The sequence below is a fragment of the Manihot esculenta genome, chromosome 2 (assembly GCF_001659605.2).
Source record: "Manihot esculenta cultivar AM560-2 chromosome 2, M.esculenta_v8, whole genome shotgun sequence".
In the NCBI taxonomy this organism is placed as follows: domain Eukaryota; kingdom Viridiplantae; phylum Streptophyta; class Magnoliopsida; order Malpighiales; family Euphorbiaceae; genus Manihot; species Manihot esculenta.
In genome coordinates, this window is record NC_035162.2 from 17235408 (window position 1) to 17257000 (window position 21593).

The window sequence follows — 21593 nt, forward strand, 5'->3', positions numbered from 1 at the left end:
GTCCCCTCTGGGTCAGTGGACCTAAGTGTGATCCATCAGTGGCAGAGTCAGTCTGCCGGTATAGTCTAGTGTTTGTGGAGAGTAGATGCCTTCCAGCCGACCTTGTGGTTCTAGACTTGACGGATTTTGATGTCATTCTAGGGATGGATTGGCTATCTGCTCATGGGGCTACCTTGGACTGCAGAGACAAGGTAGTCAGGTTCAGAGATCAGGATGGGTCAGAGGTTGTCTTTAGAGGAGACATGAGGGGTACGGCTAGAGGTCTGATATCAGCCCTACAGGCTCGTAGGTTACTCAGGAGAGGTTGTCAGGGGTTTCTAGCTCATGTGAGAGAGCTGGATAGTCAGGTTAGGGAGCCCGCCTCAGTGCCCGTGGTCAGAAAGTTTCCAGATGTTTTCCCAGACGAGCTTTCAGGACTACCACCTGCTAGGGAGATAGAGTTTGAAATAGAATTGATGCCTGGAACCAGACCCATCTCTATCCCTCCCTACAGGATGGCACCTGCAGAGTTGAAAGAGCTAAAGGAGCAGTTGCAAGAGTTGGTAGACAAGGGTTTCATCCGACCGAGTACCTCACCTTGGGGTGTTCCAATGCTGTTTGTGAAGAAGAAGGATGGATCCTTGAGACTTTGTATCGACCACAGGCAGTTGAACAAAGTCACTACCAAGAATAAGTACCCATTACCTAGGATCGACGATCTATTCGACCAGCTAGCAGGAGCAGGTTGTTTCTCCAAGATAGATCTGAGATCCGGGTACCACCAGCTGAGGATAAGAGAAGAAGATGTGCCGAAGACGGCTTTCAGGACCAGATATGGGCATTATGAGTTCTTAGTAATGCCGTTTGGGCTGACCAATGCCCCTGCAGTATTCATGGATCTCATGAACAGAGTGTTTAGCCAGTATCTGGATCACTTTGTTATTGTCTTCATTGATGATATCTTAGTGTATTCCAGAAATGCAGAGGAGCATGCCCATCATCTGAGGTTAGTTTTGCAGACCCTTAGGGAGCACGGCTTGTATGCCAAGTTCTCCAAGTGTGAATTCTGGTTGAGGAGCATCTCATTCTTGGGGCATGTTGTATTAGAAAACGGAATTGAAGTGGACCCCAAGAAGGTGGAAGCTGTAGCAAACTGGCCTAGACCCACTACAGTAACAGAAATCAAGAGCTTTTTGGGTTTGGCAAGTTACTACAGGAGGTTCGTGCAGGACTTTTCAAAAATTGCCGCTCCTATGGCCAGATTAACCAAAAAGAATCAGAAGTTTATGTGGACTGACCAGTGTGAAGAGAGTTTTCAAGAGCTAAGAAGGAGGTTAACTTCAGCACCGGTGTTAGCTCTGCCTATCAGTAATGAGGACTTCACAGTGTATTGTGATGCGTCCCGTGTGGGACTGGGTTGTGTGTTAATGCAGAATGAAAGGGTGATTGCTTATGCTTCTAGACAGCTGAAGAAGCACGAGTTGAATTATTCCACACATGACCTAGAGATGGCAGCTGTGATCTTTGCACTCAAGATGTGGAGGCATTACCTTTATGGAGTTAAATGTGAGATTTTCACAGATCATAAAAGCCTGCAGTACATCCTGAGTCAGAGAGAGTTGAACCTGAGACAGAGAAGATGGGTGGAACTGCTTAGTGACTATGATTGTAAGATTCAGTATCATCCGGGTAAGGCGAATATTGTGGCAGATGTCCGAAGCCGGAAATCACTTGGCAGTTTGTCCCATATCACAGCAGAGAGGAGACCGGTGGTGAGAGAGTTTCATAAGCTCATTAATGAAGGTCTACAGTTAGAGTTGTCTGGTACAGGTGCTTTGATAGCCCAGATGAGAGTGACACCTGTGTTTCTGGAGCAGGTGGCTCAGAAACAACATGAGGACCCAGAGTTAGTAAATATTGCCAGGACTGTTCAGTCAGGCAAGAGTGAAGAGTTCAGATTTGACAGCAAAGGGATCCTCCGCTATGGGAATAGATTGTGTGTACCGTATGATATGGGTCTGAAAGGAGACATTATGAGGGAAGCTCATAATGCCAGATACAGTGTTCACCCTGGAGCCACCAAAATGTATCAAGATTTGAAAAGAGTGTATTGGTGGCCAGCTATGAAAAGAGAAGTGGCACAGTTTGTGTCAGCCTGCGAGGTATGTCAGAGGGTGAAGCTGGAACATCAGAAGCCGGCTGGAATGCTTAACCCACTGCCGATTCCAGAGTGGAAATGGGAGAATATAGCTATGGATTTCGTGGTGGGGTTACCGGCAACATCCAACAGATTAGACTCCATATGGGTGATTGTGGACAAACTGACCAAATCTGCTCACTTCATCCCTGTTAGGAATGGCTACTCTGTGGATAAATTGGCGCAGGTATTTGTCGATGAAGTGGTCAGGTTGCATGGGGCTCCTGTTTCAATAGTGTCTGATAGAGGACCCCAGTTCACCTCCAGGTTTTGGCAGAGTCTGCAAAATGCTATGGGTACCAGGTTAGATTTCAGCACTGCTTTCCACCCACAGACTGACGAAAAATCAGAGAGGACCATCCAGACAATTGAAGATATGCTCAGGATGTGTGTGCTAGATTTTGGCGATTCTTGGAGGCAGCATCTACCCTTGGTGGAGTTTGCCTACAATAATAGCTATCATGCTAGCATCGGGATGGCTCCTTATGAAGCTTTTTATGGGAGAAAGTGCAGGTCACCTGTTTGCTGGGAAGAAGTTGGAGAAAGGGCCTTAGCAGGGCCTGAGCTAGTAAAGATCACCAGCAGAGTAGTGCTCATCATCAGAGAAAGGATCAAGACTGCTGTGAGTCGGCAGAAAAGCTATGCAGATGTCCACAGGAAGCAAGTAGAGTTTCAGGAGGGAGATTTGGTATTGCTCAAGGTGTCTCCTATGAAAGGGGTGATTCGTTTTGGGAAGAAAGGTAAGCTAGCTCCACGGTACATCAAACCCTTTGAAATCTTGCAAAAGATCGGGAATGTATCGTATAAGTTGGACTTACCTGCTTCTATGGAGAGAATCCATCCGGTTTTCCATGTTTCTATGTTACAGAAATTTGTGTCAGATCCGGGCAAGGTTCTTAGTGAGCCTGATGTGGAGATCCTAGGAGATTTCACCTATGTTGAGCAGCCAGTGCGGATCTTGGACACGCAGATCAGAAAGTTGAGGAACAAGGAAATCCCGATGGTGAAAGTCCTTTGGAATCACCACAACGTTGAGGAATGTACATGGGAGACACGGGAGTCTATGCTCCAGCAATATCCTCATCTCTTCTAAGGTGAGTGTTATGTGTTTTGTATGTATGTTTATATTTTATGCTATGTTATGCATGTGCTAGTTTGAGGAACATTCGAGGACGAATGTTCTTAAGGGGGGGAGAATGTAATACCCGGCTAGACTCCGGTATCGGAATTCCTACTGTCCGGTGGAATTTTGGATGTCGGAAACCTCTAGAAGGGTAAAATCATGTTTTTATAAAATGTTTTCATGTATTTCATGGTTTTTATGAAGAAAGGAATTGAGTTAAAGTTTTAAAGAAAAGAAAGAAAGAGAATGAAGGAAGGGCCTAGGTTCGGCCGCCGAACCTCATGTTCGGCCGCCGAACATGGGATGCATGCGGAAGCACGTTAGGCCCCCGAAAGTGGCCTGGCCAGCCACCTATAATGGGATCCCCTGTCCGAAATGGGCGAGTTTTCTCTCCCCATTTTCGGTCAAGGTGAGTCTCCATCCTCCCTTGTCAATCTTGTGTTCTTCCTTCAAGTCTCTCATGTTTTTATGAGTTATTTAACTTGGTTTTGAAGATTTTTGGAGCTAAGATCAAGATTTGAAGCTTGGAGACCCCGGAGCTCTCTTCCTCCATTTCTCCAAGTTTAGGTCACCTCCCCTCTCGATCTTCAAGAGGTTCGGACCCGAGGAACCGAGGACCCCAGCAGTGAGATAGCTGCTTTTCAGTCAGTTCAGAGCTAGCCTGAGGTGAGTAGAATGACTCTTTATATTGCAAAGTAAATAAATAAATTTTGAGCATGTTCATGCATCACGAATGCCATGAGATATATTAGGTTGTTTGCATTAGAATTCACGAATATGTTGCATTGCATAATATGATGTTGATGTGGATGAACATTGGATGATCCATTAGCCCTCATATGGAATGATATGATATGATGATGATACGGTATGGAAGTCCAGGAAGACCCATTCTACGTCCCTGGCACTATGTAAGAGAAAGTCCAGGAAGACCCATTCTACGTCCCTAGCATATTGGAATGTTATAATATGTTATGTAAGGGAAAGACCAGAGACCCATTCTACGTCCTGGCACTATTGGATATGTAGAGGGCTATTGGTGACAAGTTCATCCTTAAGGTGATTTGTTTGTGATGTGATGCATTTCATGAAAGCATGAATTTTAATATAATATTTTACTATTCTGCTCACTGGGCTCTAGTAGCTCACCCCATTCCCTTAACCCTCAGGTTTGTAGGTACGAGATAGACCAGGAAGTCAGCAAGAGTAAAGGAGTCATGTTTTATGTAATAGTTAGAAGTGGACATGAAAGATAATGTAATGTAATATTGTGATGTAAGGTATTGTTCAGTTATGTTTATGAGGATTAGAATTGTGCTTGACCCTAGAGTTATAGTGAATCTCTTTTGTTCATGATCTATGTAATGTTTTATGATGTTATGTAAACCAAGCTAATGTATGATATGTTACTCCATTGGAGCATTTGATGAGGGCTCCAGTGTGGGGTTTTATGATTATGAGTTTGTGCATGCACAGTTTTAGCTTGGTAAATAAAAGAAAAAGTTTAAAGTTTTATGTATTTGTATGATCATGTATGGGTTTTAGCAGGTATGCAGGATGTATGTTAGGCTTGCTACGGGTCCCGGCGACCTTAAGTCGATATGGATCCTAGCGCCGGTAGCGGTCCGGTTTCCGGGTCGTTACAAAAAGTCAATAAACTAATAATAAGAAAAAGTTACTATTTGATGTCTATAATTTTAAAGGAAATATTAATTTTTATTTTAATTTTGAAAAAAAAATTAAAATGTCTCAGAAATTTTAAAAAGTCTATTAATTAGTTCATCGTGATAACTATTGGGTTTTGGATACCCTGACTACAGCTAAGTCTATGTAGGAAGGCTAGAATATAACCTCATCAAAACTCGCTACGCGGATCCATCCACTAGTGCGCGATCCTGAGTTTGGACAAATAGGCCAGACAAAACAGGACTTGAGCCCATCGTAGGGAGATCCAGCTCAAACTGACTTAATGGGTTAGTGGGACAATAGATCCCCTATATATTCGGGATCGTGTTCATATGGAACTGGAGGGAATTAAATGGCCATCTGACTATGGAAAAGGATACAGTACATCCGTATGTACAACTAACGTGGCTGTGGTAGGAGGGTACAAACGCATGACGATAGTTATGCGTCAATAGATGACAAAAGGGAAAAGGAATAAAGGAAGCAAGGGAGAGAAAAACCGACTAAACTTACTAAAATATACCTTTAGCCTATCTATTTCTGGATCTCAAGATATCAATTAGTGCCGCCTGTAGGAAACGAAAGAAATCTTTTCATCACCGGAGTTCTCACCCTCACCATACCCACTGAGATCTGCATGGTTAATCACGGCGAAAACCATAACGAAAACACCCCAAATGATTTGAGCTCTGCTTAGGAAGGACCATAGTTCTCATTTTCTAGCCCTACCGCCCCACTGAATCAACCACCTGTGTTGTTTAATCTTTCACCAAACTCAGCAGGGACCATGCCTCAAACCACCCTATCTGACCATGAGCTACAAAACATGGGTCTCCAACTCCAAAACACTGCTCGTTGGCTAGGGTAGATGTTAAAATAAAGGGGACTCAGTACCCCATTGAGTATACCATTAGTAACCGAAGGGTTCCACGTTAATGAGCCCAAACCAACACTAAACCACCAAGCCCCTCAGCAAAGCAGCAGGAGGACGGGCAATGGAGATAGAGAAGCTAGCAGAAGGAATGAGCCTATGGCCAAAGCGAGAAGCCAAGTAGTAAGGGAGCTTATTGAGAACGACAAGCTGAACGCTATTCTTTCAAGCCAGCAGAAAGGTAAGAAAGTGAAGAGTTGGAGAGAAACTACCACCTGGAGAAAAGGCCAAGGAGAGAAGAGGTAGATGTGGATCAAAAGCTGGAGAGGCTGAAGGAGCAATGATTAGCAGAGCTGGGGGCCCAAGACAACAGTAGCCCTCTGCTACTAACCTCATCTCCATTTGTGAGATGGGTACAACAGGAAAACATCTATAAAAAAATTCATGATGTCGACAATGGCCGCGTATGGTGGCACGGGGAACCCCCGAGAACACGTCCTAAACTATAAGACATTTATGGATCTACAGACCCACTTAGATGTCCTGATGTACAAAGTTTTTCCTACCACCCTCACTGGACCAGCCCGGGCGTGGTTTAATAGTTTGGAAGCAGGAAGTATTAAGAGCTTCATAGACCTGGCCGGCGTGTTCATCAGCGAGTTTATTGTTTGAAAGGAAAATAAGCTATTTAGAGACAGTTGGGCAGAGGAGGAATGAGTCCCTAAGGGAGTACATGGCCAAGTTCAATTCAGAGGCTTTGCAAATACCAGAGCTCGATGAGGTAAGAGCCATGGAAGTCATGTAGAAGGACACCACCTCCCCAGAGTTCTTCAGATCGTTATGCAGAAAGCCACCTATGATGCCTTAACCACTAGCAGATTCGCCAAGGAAGTAGGAGACAAGGGGAAGGCTGGGGAGGACAAGCGACTAGACAGAAAGGAAATGAGGCAGGATCGGGGGCCTGAAGCATTGAACAGACACCGATAGAAGAGGAAGGAGCAGAGACCCTATCAACCCCGGATTTCCAAGATAATTACCCCTCTGAATGTGTCTAGAGCCAAAGTGCTTGTGGCAGTCCAAGACAAGGACTTTATATAGTGGTCCAAACTGATGAAGGCAGAAGCAAACATGAGGGACCCGGATAAGTATTACCAATACCACCGGACTCATGGCCATGATACAAATGATTGTTACCAGTTAATAAATGAGATAGATAGACTCATTAAGAGAGGACACCTAAGGAACTTCATGAAAAAATCGAAAGGCCAGAGACCACAGCAGAATGCAGCAAGGAAAAGGCCTTAGAAATAGACAAGGGGACTAGTGAATGACGGCTCCAGTGAGACAATTAACTGTTAGGAAATCCAGAGATTACTGCAATCCAAAACAAGCAGCGGAAAAATTAAAAATCTCTAGTTTCCTTCATAGGATTCGAGTGTTTTGTTTATTTTGAAAGGAAGGATAAGCGACTAACCTATTAAACTCAACGAGAAAATACTATTCCGGAATGATGGTGCTGCTTTTGAAATAAACACCCTCTATGGTATCCACACGAACGTCTTTTATCCTTCTAGAGTGCTAACTCTCTCAAGATGGATAAACTATGTGCTCCCCAATCTGCAACTTAAAACGATTTCTCCAAAAACGTTACTCCCACAATTCACAAAAGAGGTTTTTATTTGTTTTCAGTCTTTTATTTTTCCACAATTCTTTTCGTGAAAGAGTTGTGCTCATAACCAACTATCACAATCTCGCAGATACTCAAATATCTTACGTGATAGTTTGTTTTGATAAGAAAAATCGAAAAATATTTTATGTATAACAGTTACAGAAAGACTGCAGATCTTTTAAATATTATTATCTTATAATAATAATTAATATTAATAATAATATCTTTATTATTATTAATTATACTAATGGGCTTTTAGCCCATTAATATGACATAGCACATCAACAACGTTTTTTTGTGTGTGACTCAATAGGCTTACATTAATTGGCAATAGGTACAGTCCCACAAGGCCTATAAATCCTAAGCGGCATTTAGCAAGACAGTATGACTACCCAACTAATATGAGGATCGATAGTCCGATAAAACTTAATAAATAAAACATGTATTATTTCCTTTGTCACACCATATCTAGTTTGAATATAAGTCATAGTCAATATCAAACTTATAATATTCAAACTTTTGATTTCTCAAACTTATAATATTTAAACTTTTGATTTCTCAAACTTATAATATTCAAACTTTTGATTTCTCGTTCTCTAAGTAGACTGATAAAATCAAATGATATTGATCACACTATCAATTCATTTGAGTACGACCATGCATTTTTCAGTCTCACTTATCGAGGGGTCCAGAAGATATCTCTCTCAAAGAGAGGGACAAATTCTATCTTGATTGTTCAATATCCTCTATATAATTTCTATTATGCTCAACCATAACCTTTATGATTGACCGATTAAAGACAATATTTGGTTATGTCAAAACATAACAATCCTTATGTTGGAAACTATGAAAATTTCAAGTCAAAGGATTGAGACATAACTACTTTGAGATTCACTTATGACAATAACTCATGTAGTGATCTCAATGCAGGTCCATCCAATACTTTGTTCTCTAACAAGTATCTATGATTATTGAATTATATCTCATGATTATCAATCAATAATCATACTAGTTATATTTTATTATTATCAATATAATAATAAGTAACCAGGGATGTTAATCATTATTATGTAACATGCAAACAAATAATAATGATAATAAAACCTCTTTTATTAATAACCAAAATAACATACAAAAAGGTCCAAGATAATGGCCTAGGGTAAATACACTAACATCAACATGATCGTAGAAGGGAAGAGAGGCCATATGAGTAGAAGAGAGAAGAAGAGAAGTAGGAACGGGGAGGGAAGCAGCGCCGAAGTAATGCAGATTGTGGAGCATTCCCCAGTGACCATCTCTTTTTCTCTGGAGGATGCCCAGGGGGTGCAGATGCCTCATGATGATGCTTTGGTCATAGAGGCCATCATCCATAACTTTCGGATTCGAAAGGGACAATGGCAACAAGGTGAACCTACTGCCTTATCGGGTCTTTCAACAGATGAACATACCTGAAGGACAGCTGGTGAAGGACCAATCTCCAGTAAAGGGGATAGGGGGAACCCCAGTGGTAGTAGAAGGGAAAGTAAAAGTGGTCCTCACCCTAGGAGAATCACCTCTATCTCGAACTCACTATGAAGTGTTCCTTATGGTGAAGCTACCCTTGAGCTATAACGCCATCTTGGTTAGGCTGGTGCTATATGACTTTGAAGTAGTAACCAGCATCCGGTACCTAACCATGAAGTTTCCAACGGAGGCAGGGGTGGGGGTAGTCTGGAGAAGATAGGAGGAGGCCTGAGCCATATACTTGGTCACGGTGGAGGAACCAAGCACCCAACTAGAAGAGATAAATTCTAAGGTTATAGAGGTCCAGGATGAAAAGAAAGAGGCTAGGACTGAACCTGTGGATAAGCTAAAGACCTTCCCATTGTCCGAGGAAGAAAGCGACAAGGTTTTTAGCATTAACTGAAGCCTCAAAAAGAACCAAAATGAGATTGCAATGGCTCTAATCAGGGGGCATGCCTCAAGCTTCACCTGGAAGCCCTTAGATATGCTAGGGATTGATCCTAAGGTGATGGCCCACAAACTGAACTCCTCCCTAGGGCCAAATCGATGAAGCAGAAGAAAAGAGTATTTGGGAAGGAGAAACAGCAAGCCACAAGAGAAGAGGTGCAGAAGTTAGAGGAGGCCAGGTTTATTAGGGAAGTAATTTACTTACAGTGGTTAGCCAACCCTGTGTTAGTGAAAAAGGCTAATGGAAAATATAGAATGTGTATGGATTTCATCGATTTAAATCAAATCTGCCCTAAATATTGTTATCCCCTCCTAGATATTAATAAAATGGTCAACTTTATGACCATGTTTGATTACTTATCATCCCTAGATGCTATGTCAGGGTATCACTAGATCCCTATGGATAGGTCGAACGAAGAGAAGACCTCCTCCATAACAGAAGATGGGACACACTACTACAGGGCTATGCCTTTCGGGTTAAAAAATGCTGGTGCAATATATCAGCAGTTGATGAATAAGATCTTTAAGGATCAGATAGGGAAAAATGTGGAGTCTATGTCGACGACATGGTAGTCAAAAGCCAGATCTTCCAGCAACATTTGGCTGACATGGAAGAGATTTTCAGGGTATTGCAATGATACAGAATGAGGTTGAACCTAGTGAAGTGTGCTTTCTTCATCAGAAGAGGAAAATTTCTAGGCTACATGATTAGTGGAAGGGTCATAGAGCCAAGCATAGAGAAAGTAGAGGCAATACTGGCAATGCCTGAGCCAATTTGTGTAAGGTATGTGCAGAGGCTTACAGAAAAGGTGGTAGCACTCAATAGATTCATGTCCAAATCAGCAGAAAGATGCCTACCTTTATTCAAGAAGCTGAGGAAGGTCCCGAACTTTAAATGGATAGAGGATTGTTAAGAAGCCTTCAGAAACCTCAAGAAGTACCTTAGCTCCTCGCATGTGCTTAGTAGCCCCTTGGCAGAGAGGAACTGTTAATTTATTTGGCGACATTCGAGAAGGTAGTGAGTGCCATGTTGGTGAGAGAAGAAGCAGGGAACCAGAAGCCTATCTTCTATATTAGTAAGGTGCTCAGAGACGCAGATGTCAGGTACATGAATATTGAGAAGCTAGCATTCGCTTTGTTGTTGGCGGTGAGGAAGTTTAGAATGTATCTGGAAGGCTACGAAGGGGCAGTAATGACCGACCTACCCCTAAAGAAAATCTTACACAGGCCTGAGACTTTAGGACGAATGCTAGTCTGGTCTGTGGAAATCAACCTGTACTGCCTTAGTTATCAGCCTCGGATGACCATCAAGGTCCAAGTCTTAGCTGACTTTATAGCTGAATGCTCTTTTAGCTCGGATAAAGAAGAACAGAGTGAAGTGTCACCGAGCTTGGTAAAAGAGAAGAAGGGGGATCAATAACCGCATGAATTCAGATGGAACCTATTTATAGATGGGGCATCAAGTTCTGCAGGCAGCGGGGTGGGAATTCTATTGAAAGGGCCAGATGAGTTAAGCATGTGTTACGCTCTACACTTCGGGTTCCTAGCATCTAACAACATGGTAGAATATGAGGTTCTTATAAACAGGATGCAGATAACCTTGGGAGTAGGGGCAACCAACCTTGGAATAAACAGTTATTCTCAACTTATTGTAAATTAAATAATAGGAGTGTATTAGGCGAAGGATTCCATTATGCAGAAGTACCTAGTCCAAGTACGAACTCTAAAGGCCAAACTTAGTGAACAAGGGATCATTGTCCAGTATCAGAGAATACCCCAGTAAGAGAATGAAGAGGCAAACTTGCTTAGTAAGTTATTTGTGAAGGAACTAGAGCAGCTTCCAAACAAAGTGTATTTGCAGCCAACTGACACCCCTACCTTTGAAAGGCATGCATATGAATGAAGAGTGAAGCTGGATGACCCCTTATCTAGAATACCTTGAAACGGGAAAATTGCCCGAGGATAAAGCAAAAGCCTGAAAAATCGCAGCTAAAGCTGCCAATTACCAAGCAGTAAGGGGAACCTTGTATCAAAGAAGGAAATTCAGCCCGTGGCTGAGATGTGTAGGCCCAGAAAAAGTAGCTTGGGTGATCCAAGAGATACATTAAGGGGTATGCGGAGTTCATGAAGGGGCAACCACATTGGTGAATAAGATTTGGCAGGGATATTACTAGCCCACAATCAAGAAAGAAGCTAGGGAGTTTGTCAAGGGATGTGATATCTACCAGAGGTTTGCCAATGCTATCAATAGCCCGGCCACACCACAATTAAGCATGTCTAGCCCATGTTCATTCTCATAATGGGGGATAGACATCCTGAGCCGGATAGACATCCTGAGCCCATTCCCCAAGACTGTGGGGTATAAGAGATTCGTGATAATGGTCGTGGAGTACTTTTCTAAGTGGTCTGAGGCAGAAAATGTACCCACTATCACAGCTCAAAAATTGATAGACTTCATCTAGAGCAACATTATATGCCGATTTGGGATATCCAAGACGCTCATATCGAACAATGGAAAGCAGTTTAACTGCAACTATTTTAGAGACTTCACGAGGAACATGGGCATATGGCACAAGTTCTCCTCAGTGGCTCACCCGAAGACAAATGAACAAACTGAAGCGACAAGCCGAGCTATCCTCCAAGGGCTAAAGAAGCGGTTAGATGGTGCTAAGAAGAACTGGGCAACCGAGCTACATAGCATCCTATGGGCATTCCGGACTACACCTTGAACACCAATAGGGGAGACACCATTCGTGCTAGCGTTTGGAACAAAGGATATAGACCCCATAGAGCTGCAAATCCCTACTCACTGAGTTCAATTCAGTGATGAGAGTACCAATGACGAGAAATTAAGAAGCAATCTGGATGCCCTCGAAAAGATTAGAGATGAAGCACAAATAAGAATAACTGCTTATCAACAAAAGGCAGTTCGATATTACAACCAGAAAGTCCATGAAAGGAACTTGAAAGTTGGGAATCTGGCCTTAAGGAGATTGAAAGCAACGAGAAAAGAGAGCAGCTATGGGGAAGCTAGTGCCAATCTGAGAAGTCTCATTCAGAATCAACAAGGTAGTCAAACCTGGAGTATACCAAATTGAAGACCTGCAAAGAAATTCGGAGCCTCACACTTAGAACATTAAATATTTAAAGAGGTCTTTCCCATACAAGCATACAATGCAACTGCTATTTTTTGGAAGACATGAATAAAATTGTCATCTTTCCCCTCCTACTAGTATTCCTAAGCAGATACTGAAGCCCCCAGTAAGATAGGTGACTGGTCTTGGAATATGACCGTCGGCACTACAAAACCGGCTGGGGAGATGAAGTCTTCAATGAGATAGATGATCGATCTCGGGACATAACCCTCGGTACCACAAAACCAGTTGAGGAGATGAAGACCCTAGTGAGGTAGGTGACTGATTTCGAAACATAACCATCGACACCACGAAACCGGTTGGGGAGACAAAGACCCCAGTGAAATAGGTGACCAGTCTCAGAACATAACTGCTAACACCAAAAAAACCGACTAGGGTGGAATTTAAAGGTTGATCAACACTCTCTTATGTCTCGAAATTTCAAAGCAAGATATTATCATTTGGGAGACTTTGTCAATACCTATTTGGGGCATAATGCTAGTTTCATTTTTGAAGAAGTTTGTTATCTGCTCAACCTATCATCCGTGCTGGCATGCATTGGCGAATTGGAAATAGTTTCAGTGTTAATATTTTGTCTGATCCTTGGCTATACAGTGAAGATGGTTTTCATGTTTCATTGCCATTTTTGTCAGGATTCAGGAATCTACTGGTTCGAGATTTATTTTCCAATGATACATATCAATGGAACTATTTCTTATTGTGCAATTTATTCCTTCCGAGGGATGTGAAGAAAAATTTAAAACTACCAATTTGTCAAGAAAATTTAGAAGATGATTTGGTGTGGCATTCGATCTGTGGTGGTGACTACATTGTGAAGTCAGGTTACGATGTTGCTTTGTCTATGACTGCTCTCCTAGCTAGGTTATTAACTCAATTAAGTGATTGGAGCAAACTTTGGGCACTACAAATACCACCAAAAATGAAGAATTTCATGTGATGTGTATTACATAACTTTCTTCCCACTAAGAAAAATTTGCTTGATCCAGGAGTACCTGTTAATCTTTATTGTCTTTTTTGTTCAAGGAGTTTAGAATCTATTGCTACACAATGTTGGAGGTTGATTGGTCTTTATGATTTGAGTGTCCAATCCCTTCCATTTCCAGAATTTTATTTTTGAATGATTGTCTCTTAACCTGTAGATGTTGCAAGTCTTCGAAGTGTTGTCCTATGGAATCTATGGAGTATACGTAATAGTATCCATTGGGATAACACAATGGTGTCAGTACATCAAGTTGTTAATGGATCCAAGTTAGTATTGCATGATTAAGCTATAGCAAATTGTCATTTTTTTTCTCTCAAGTTGATAATCGTCCCACTACACCTGATATTCTGAGATGGACTAAACCAATATCAGATACTCTAAAATGCAATGTGGATGCCTATGTTCACTTGAATGCATGCAGTTCTTCTTTTGCTGTTGTGGTCCATGATGAATTTGGTATTGTACTATATGGTTTCTCTGACTTCTATCCTAACATAGTTTCTCCTTTGGCAGCTGAGGCTGTTGCGCTTAGAGAGACCTTAAGGTGGCTGCTTTCCTTGAATTTACTCTCAGTCTATTGAAACTGAACCACAGTTTGTGTGTCAACGTATTCTTTCCTCGGCTGTTGATCGATCAATGTCTAGTTTAATAATTGCTGGACGTAAGACTTTACTAATGCAAAGTAGTCATTTTTTCTTTACTTGGATAAGTAGGCATGTCAATATGGTAGCTCATATCTGTCACGAGTCGCTTATTTTCATGCTAAGTTCTACTACTTGATTAGCTTTACCTAATTCTTATAATAACTTCCTTATTACCTTATCTATGAATGTATTTATTTAAAAAATAAAGATCTCCATAAAAGAGGTCAGACATTTGGCTGGTGGTATCCCCTTCAATTTTTTTTTTATTTTAATGCTCTTTTGTGGAGTTCTAGTCTTCTTTTTTGCTAGAGGTCGGCAATGGTGCCAATTGATTTTGCATGGCACCAAATTTGTTGGGGTCCTAGACTACAATTTGTGATTCTGTGCAGAAGGTCAAGTCATGAGGAGTCACCCTGGCAGATGATTTTGTTTTTACATGGTTACTTTGCTCGAATTTGTGGCGCTTTCTCACATTGATTTGATACGTGGGGCTATTTCCTAAGACATCAAAGGAGGATTTAGTGAGCTGAATATTGGAGGGTATCCTACTGCGAGAGGATGCACTTTCTTTTTAGCTATGAGGATAGCTACTTCTGAGGTTGTTAAGCTAGCTAGTCTCTTCAGTCACCTGACACATGCCAAAGTATTGTTGGAGCTCTGGTCGTCGACTCTCCTTTGATGTACTGGAGATGCAAAAGTTTCTTTGTTTGATTGTATTTCTTCTAACAATAAAACGGAGGTGGGAGGCATAGGTGCGTGTACATTATTATAAGTGGAGTCCTTCTCTCCTATTCGATGAGTTGTGTATTCCTTGGGCTGTGTTTGGTTTTTTTCTTTTTTTATAACGAGGTCTTTGGTAGGTGATGACGTTGAGTCATCTAGGTTCTCGGTTCACACCAGTGAATATTGTTCGCTTTGCCTCAAGGTCGCACGGTTTTGCTTAAAACGCGTCCACTGAGGTTTCAAGGATAGAGACTTATAAGGTCTTCTTCCTTTCAACCTCTTTCCGATGTGGGATACCTTTGATCCACCAGCATAGGGGGCCTTCCTCCATACAGGCCTGAGCGTGCTCGCTCAGTGCACCGTACTCGTGAGGACCAGGGTTATGTTTTTTCCCACAGACGGCGCCAATTGATGATCTGAGATCCAGAAAAATAGGGTTTTACAAGGGTTCTGTAAAACTGGAAAAGCTTAGTCTCTGAGGAGTGTGTTTCTCCTTTTATTTCTCTCCTTTTGTCTATTAGTGACGCATAACAGACCGGCTATCATTGGGTCACCTGTCCCTGCCACATTGATACGGACGTACGAGGAAATTAGATCTTTGCCCCACGCGTAACGGCCTCTGGTTCTTCCCCGACGCGCATGCGGGTGGTCCCCTGTGACGGATGGGTAGGCCTCCCTCCTAATCCTGAACTGGGCCGAAAGGTAGAATTAAGACTGAGCCCAGAGAGGATCTATTCGTTGGACCGACAATGCTGGGCCGGCCTGATTGAAGAGACTAACTGGAGCCCGGTCTCAAGGCTGAGCGGATCGGACTTGGTGCATGTATGAGGCTTGTGGGCTTCTAGATAATGGGCTGGTATCGTGGGTCTGATCCCAGATCGGGGTGGAGAAATCCAGCGGTCATTAGTAGGGTTCAGTCCACTTCTATAATCTAATTTGATTTTAATGAATTCTTCTCATTTCTCATTGAAAAAAAATAAAGAAATTTAATTATTCTTTAATAAATATCTTAAAGTCACTCATTAGAAAAATCCTCATCATAGTATAAATCTTTAGTTTTGGATAACTACTAAAAGCATAAAATAAAACAGATACCAAATACATTAGTTATATTAAGAAGAAGATAATTGCTAGATATAATAGTATTTTTCAACTTTAGTCATTTTTTTTAATCATTTAGTCAAATTTTAAATAATTTTTATCATTTAACCTCCATTTATTTATATAAAATAATTTATATTTAAAAAATATTTTATAAAAAATATTATACAAATATTTATCGTGTAAAATATTTTTCAATTAAATAATTTATTTTTCATTACTTTATTTTAGTTTAAAAAATAAAATTTATTAAAAATTTTTATATAAAAATTTTAATAAAAATGTCAAGATTTGAAAAATAATTTTCTCCTTCCAACAAAAGAAGATAACTTTTTTCAAAATGATTTATTTTTTTTATTAGAAAAATATTGTTGACTATATTTTCTGAAAAAATATAAAAAATATTTTCTCTAAAATATTTCCTATAAAATAAATGGAGTGGTTTTGGTTTAATTTTGTTATAATATGAAAGATACTATCATGGAATATACCTTTATTTAAGGGGAAAATTTTGACAAATTGATCCAAAGAAACCAGCTGTCCAAGAAGTATAGTTGTTTTCATTAGGCTATCCATTAATCTAAACAATTTCTTCTACTACACTTTGTAAGACTTATCACACCCAACCTTACCTAATTATATTACATGTTTTTATTTTTTTTATTTTTTTATTTTTTGATTGAGACCTTTTATCTATTTCTTCGTTTGTCCATTTTCTCAATAACAAAAATGATGATATGATATCTAGATAAGCTTAAATCTGAGAGGACCTTTACTCTCTTTTTTGTCCGCTAATAACGCATAACAGCTTTGCTATTATTGAACTACCTATCTCTGCCATAGGGATTCGTACGTACGGGAATGCCAATTGCCTGCTCCATACTAAATGGCTATTTAATTCCCTCCTTAGCACGTGTGTAAGCAATTCTGCTGGATGTTCGGATCGGTTATCCCTTATCATACTGGGTCTCGAAATCGGGATGAGTGTGAGAAGACTGAGGTCTACGGGAGGTCCGACCTCGAGGCCGGGTGGTCCAGGCCGGCTCGTTGAAGACGCCTTTCAACCCTTGAACTAAGTTTGCAATCACGGGTTGAACCTTGTATCGAGGTGTTAAAGTCCGACTGTTATAAAAAAATATAAAATTGTCCTCTCTCATGTACCTTCTAATTATTTTAATACATTAGAGTCATTAATTTAACATCTACTCTCGTGCACATAGGAATATGACTTTTCTTTTATTTTCTTTTTTTAATAAATTTATATGGTGCTTTTTCATGCATTTGTTTTTATATTCTACTCATATTTTTAATGGAATAAATTTAAATTTACTATTCAAATTTTTTTATTATGTTGAAATAAATTTATAATTTTTTTATTCGAATAGTCGAATATAATTAATGAATTATATAATAAGAGATAACTATTTTTATTTTTCATTATAAATATAAATATTTTAAAATAAATAGATGAAAATTTTGAAAATTTCATATTTTAGTGATAATAAAAAGAAATAAAGATTAAGGAGAAGGTGGGGTATTCATTAGAATAATGTAAATAAATTACAAAATTAGTTTAAAATGAAAACAAAATATCTAAATAGTGTGTTGCAAAAAAGGACAAAAAGGATATGAAGAAAACAACCTTGAGAATGGCATTTTCTTGACTGTAACAAAAAAAAAAAAGACATGCAATGGCGTTTGTGAAATAAAAAAGAAAACGTCATCTCACATGACGTTTTCTCAAACAAACTCAAGCTAACTATCTTTTTAAAGCTAATTAAAAAAATGCTAACTGTAATACTTCTTCCCTGGCGATTATTGCCAGACTGGCAATATTCTGTCATACGAAAGTTATGAAATTCATGCTTATCTTTTATAAATTTAACTTTGAATAATATAATTATTTATAAATAAATTATTATTATTTCTCCGCCTTATAATTTTCATTTACTTTTTCTTCTTTTAAATGTATTTTTTCCATAAAATATAAATTTACTATTATAATCATATTTAATTTTATTTTATTTTATTTTTAAAAAATCTCTCAAAATATCTCTTAATATTTAATAAAATTAATATTTTTAAAATAAATATAATTAATCAATTAATAATTTTTTTTAATATTTAAAAAATAAAAAAATAAAAAAATAAAAAAATAAAAAAATAAAAATTATGAAATGAATGGAATATTACTTATAATTTTAGACTTAATAACAATAAAAATTATGATATTTACTTATTTTTACATTTTAATCCTAAACTTTTAATCATGATATCACAATCCAAAACTTTTAAATTTAAAAGAAATTTTAATCCAATTTGAAAAAAAAAAATTTAGAAAAGTATGGTTTTGTACATGGGTTACCCATGTGGCATTTTTTAATAATAATTTTTTAATATTTAAAAATATTATATGAGCTACCCACATATATAAAACCACATTTTCCTAATTTTCTTTTGTCAAATTGATAAAATTTGTTGAAATTTTGAATTATTGAATTATGGTGACAAAATCTAAAGTTTAAGATTTTTTTTTGAAATGGCTAAAGTTTAAGATTAAATGCATGAAAATACAGATTTTGGTTTTTATAATATCTCCTATTCTTTGTAAATTTTTATGGAAAATCAGTCAGTTGAATATAAAATCGAATCGAATAAATTGAAAGTTAAAATTTTAGTATTTATAAAAATTAAATCAAATCGATTTTAATTAAAAATTGAATCGAACTGAATCAGCCTAATTAGATTTGATTCGGTTTGATTTAATCATTTTAATTTTTTAATAAATTTTTTATTTTTTATGCTTTATTTTAGTATTTTAAAATTTAATTAGGATATTATTAAGATCTAATCTCTCTATATTATTAAAAATAATATATTATTATCACTAATCGGTTCGATTCAATTTTTTTAATTTTTTTTATTAAAATTGAATCAAATCAAAATAATCAAAATTTTTAAAATTAAAAATCGAATCGAATAAAAATAAATAAAAAAATAAATTAAAATTTTAAATTAATTCAATTTAATCGATTTTTTCGATTTAAACTGATATTAACCTGTATCGCCCAATTAAATAAATTTTTTTTCTTCTCACTTTATCTTTATTATTATCATGCATTTTCTCTTTTTCCACGCTAGTTGATTTATTCACTAGTATACAAGTATTTTTTTTCCCTTTAAGCATTCATCTCTACTGGTATTTTTTATCATTATTCTGAACTATTAAACTTCAATTTGATTTTTTATGTTTTGTAATTTAATATCAGTTAGATTTTTTTTCTTTTTTTATTTGATTTTATTCGTGTAAGTGTTTTTAGTAATAATTATAATAATATTTTACTGAAATACATCAAAAATTTATATATTAAGTATTATGTAATTTGAGTATTAAATATTATATTATTTATATTATTAGTTTTCATCCACACAATTTTACTTTTCTGAAATTCAATATACCCATCAAACAGATTATTTCGTATTTTTTTGAAATAACTTCCCAGAACCCTAAGAATCCCATAAGCTTGGAGTAAATCTTGTTTATGGTATAGCTCGGCAGAGAGAAACATGGGAATGAATGAGAGAAGCATGAAAGAAAAATAAAGAGATTTACAATAATAATAATAATAATAATGAGGATAAGCTTATTTAAAAATATAAATTTAATTCTAAAAATTTATTTATAAATAATTATAATTATAATATTTAAAAAACAATTTATAAAAAATATGGATGAATTTATTATCTCTTCCTTGCGCTGATGGCTAGAAAAAATTCACATTAATTAGTGTTTTCTCTATGATTAAAAAGTTAATTGATACATTAGTTTTATAATAGGTAAAAGTTATTTTATTTATGTATTTTAAGTAAAATTAAAAATTCGATCATTATAAATAAATAAAAAAAATACAATATGTCGAACTGGAATTATATAAAAAAAATTACTTCATTTAAATTTGTTTAAGAAAATATCATTTTAATTGCGTTTTTCTATTACAGAAAAACTATTTATTATTATTGTTGAAGCTGCTGTAGAAGAAAATCACTTCTTAAAATATATTATTTCAAAGATATTAAAACATAATTATAAATTATTTTTTATAAAATTTAATTACAATTCGAAATTTATTTTCTCAGCAAAATCTAAATAATTATATTCTAAAATTATAAAAACTAACTAAAATATGAGCATTTTGATCGTTTCATATATATATTACCAACCGTTTAAGCGATCAAGTAGTTTCATTTCAAAAAAAAAAAAACGATCAAGTAGTTAATAAATTGAAAAATCATAGATTAATACATTACTATTTAAAAAAAGACAAATAAATATACACCTAAAAATAGAGTAATTAAATAGTTATTTTCAATAAACTACTATTTAAGTAGTAAATTTTTTTTTTTCTGTTAGCTATAACAATATATATATATATAAACTCAGAAACATCATAAACAAACTCACATTTTTATCTACGAACTTATAGAGATGTAAATAAATTAAGTTATTCATGAATTATTTAAGGTTCGACTCGATAAAAATTCGATCGGATTCAACTTAATTTCTAAATAAGTCAAATTCGAGTTTAATTTTGATATCCATTTAGTAAATGAGTAAATTTGAAATTTATAATATTTCGCTCGTTAAAATTCATGAACTCGACTCATATCTGAGTTCATACTTATGAACAAACTCATAAACAGTCTTATTAAATCAGCTGAAATTAATATTATAAGTGGAATAAACTCAAATCATCCCTATACTTTCACGAGTTAAACTTAAAATTTTTTAAAATTCAACTATATATAGTTTAATTAAAATTTATATATCATTAAGATTTAAAAATTTATATTTATAAGTTTACATGCTAATTTATATATATATTTATCTAATTAAAATTATTTAAATTTAAATTTAAATTTATTTTACATATAAATAAATAAAATTATTTGTAAATTATTTAAAAGTAAACTCTATAAAATCTAATCACACTCGTTTACTAAACGAATCAAATTTAAATTTAGCAAACTCAAAAAAATTTTAATAAATTAAATTTAAATTTTTTAAAATTATCAGTGCATGCAAATAAAAGTGACTCCTACAAAATACAAATAAATTAATAGTGGATTCCACAAAATAATAACTATAGACAATTTTTGTTTTCAAAAAGTAATAATTAAAATTACTTACTTGTCACCTTACTAATAGCTTACTATCGTTAAATGCCGATACAGTATCACTAGTTTATTGTATAATTTGGCTCTGCAGTGGTGCTTAAGTGTTATTTTTTCACTTCAACTGAAATTAAAAATTTTATAAAAATTTAATTTAATTGATATTTTTTAAATAATATTATTGTATAAAATAATACAATGCAAATTTTTTTAATATAAAAAATTTTCATTTTAAAAGAAATTGAAATGTTGTTTTTTTTTTATAAAAATTTATTTAATTTTTTTATAAAATAAATCACCCTGAATAAAAGTGTTGAATTTCAAAAAAAAAAAAAAAGAAT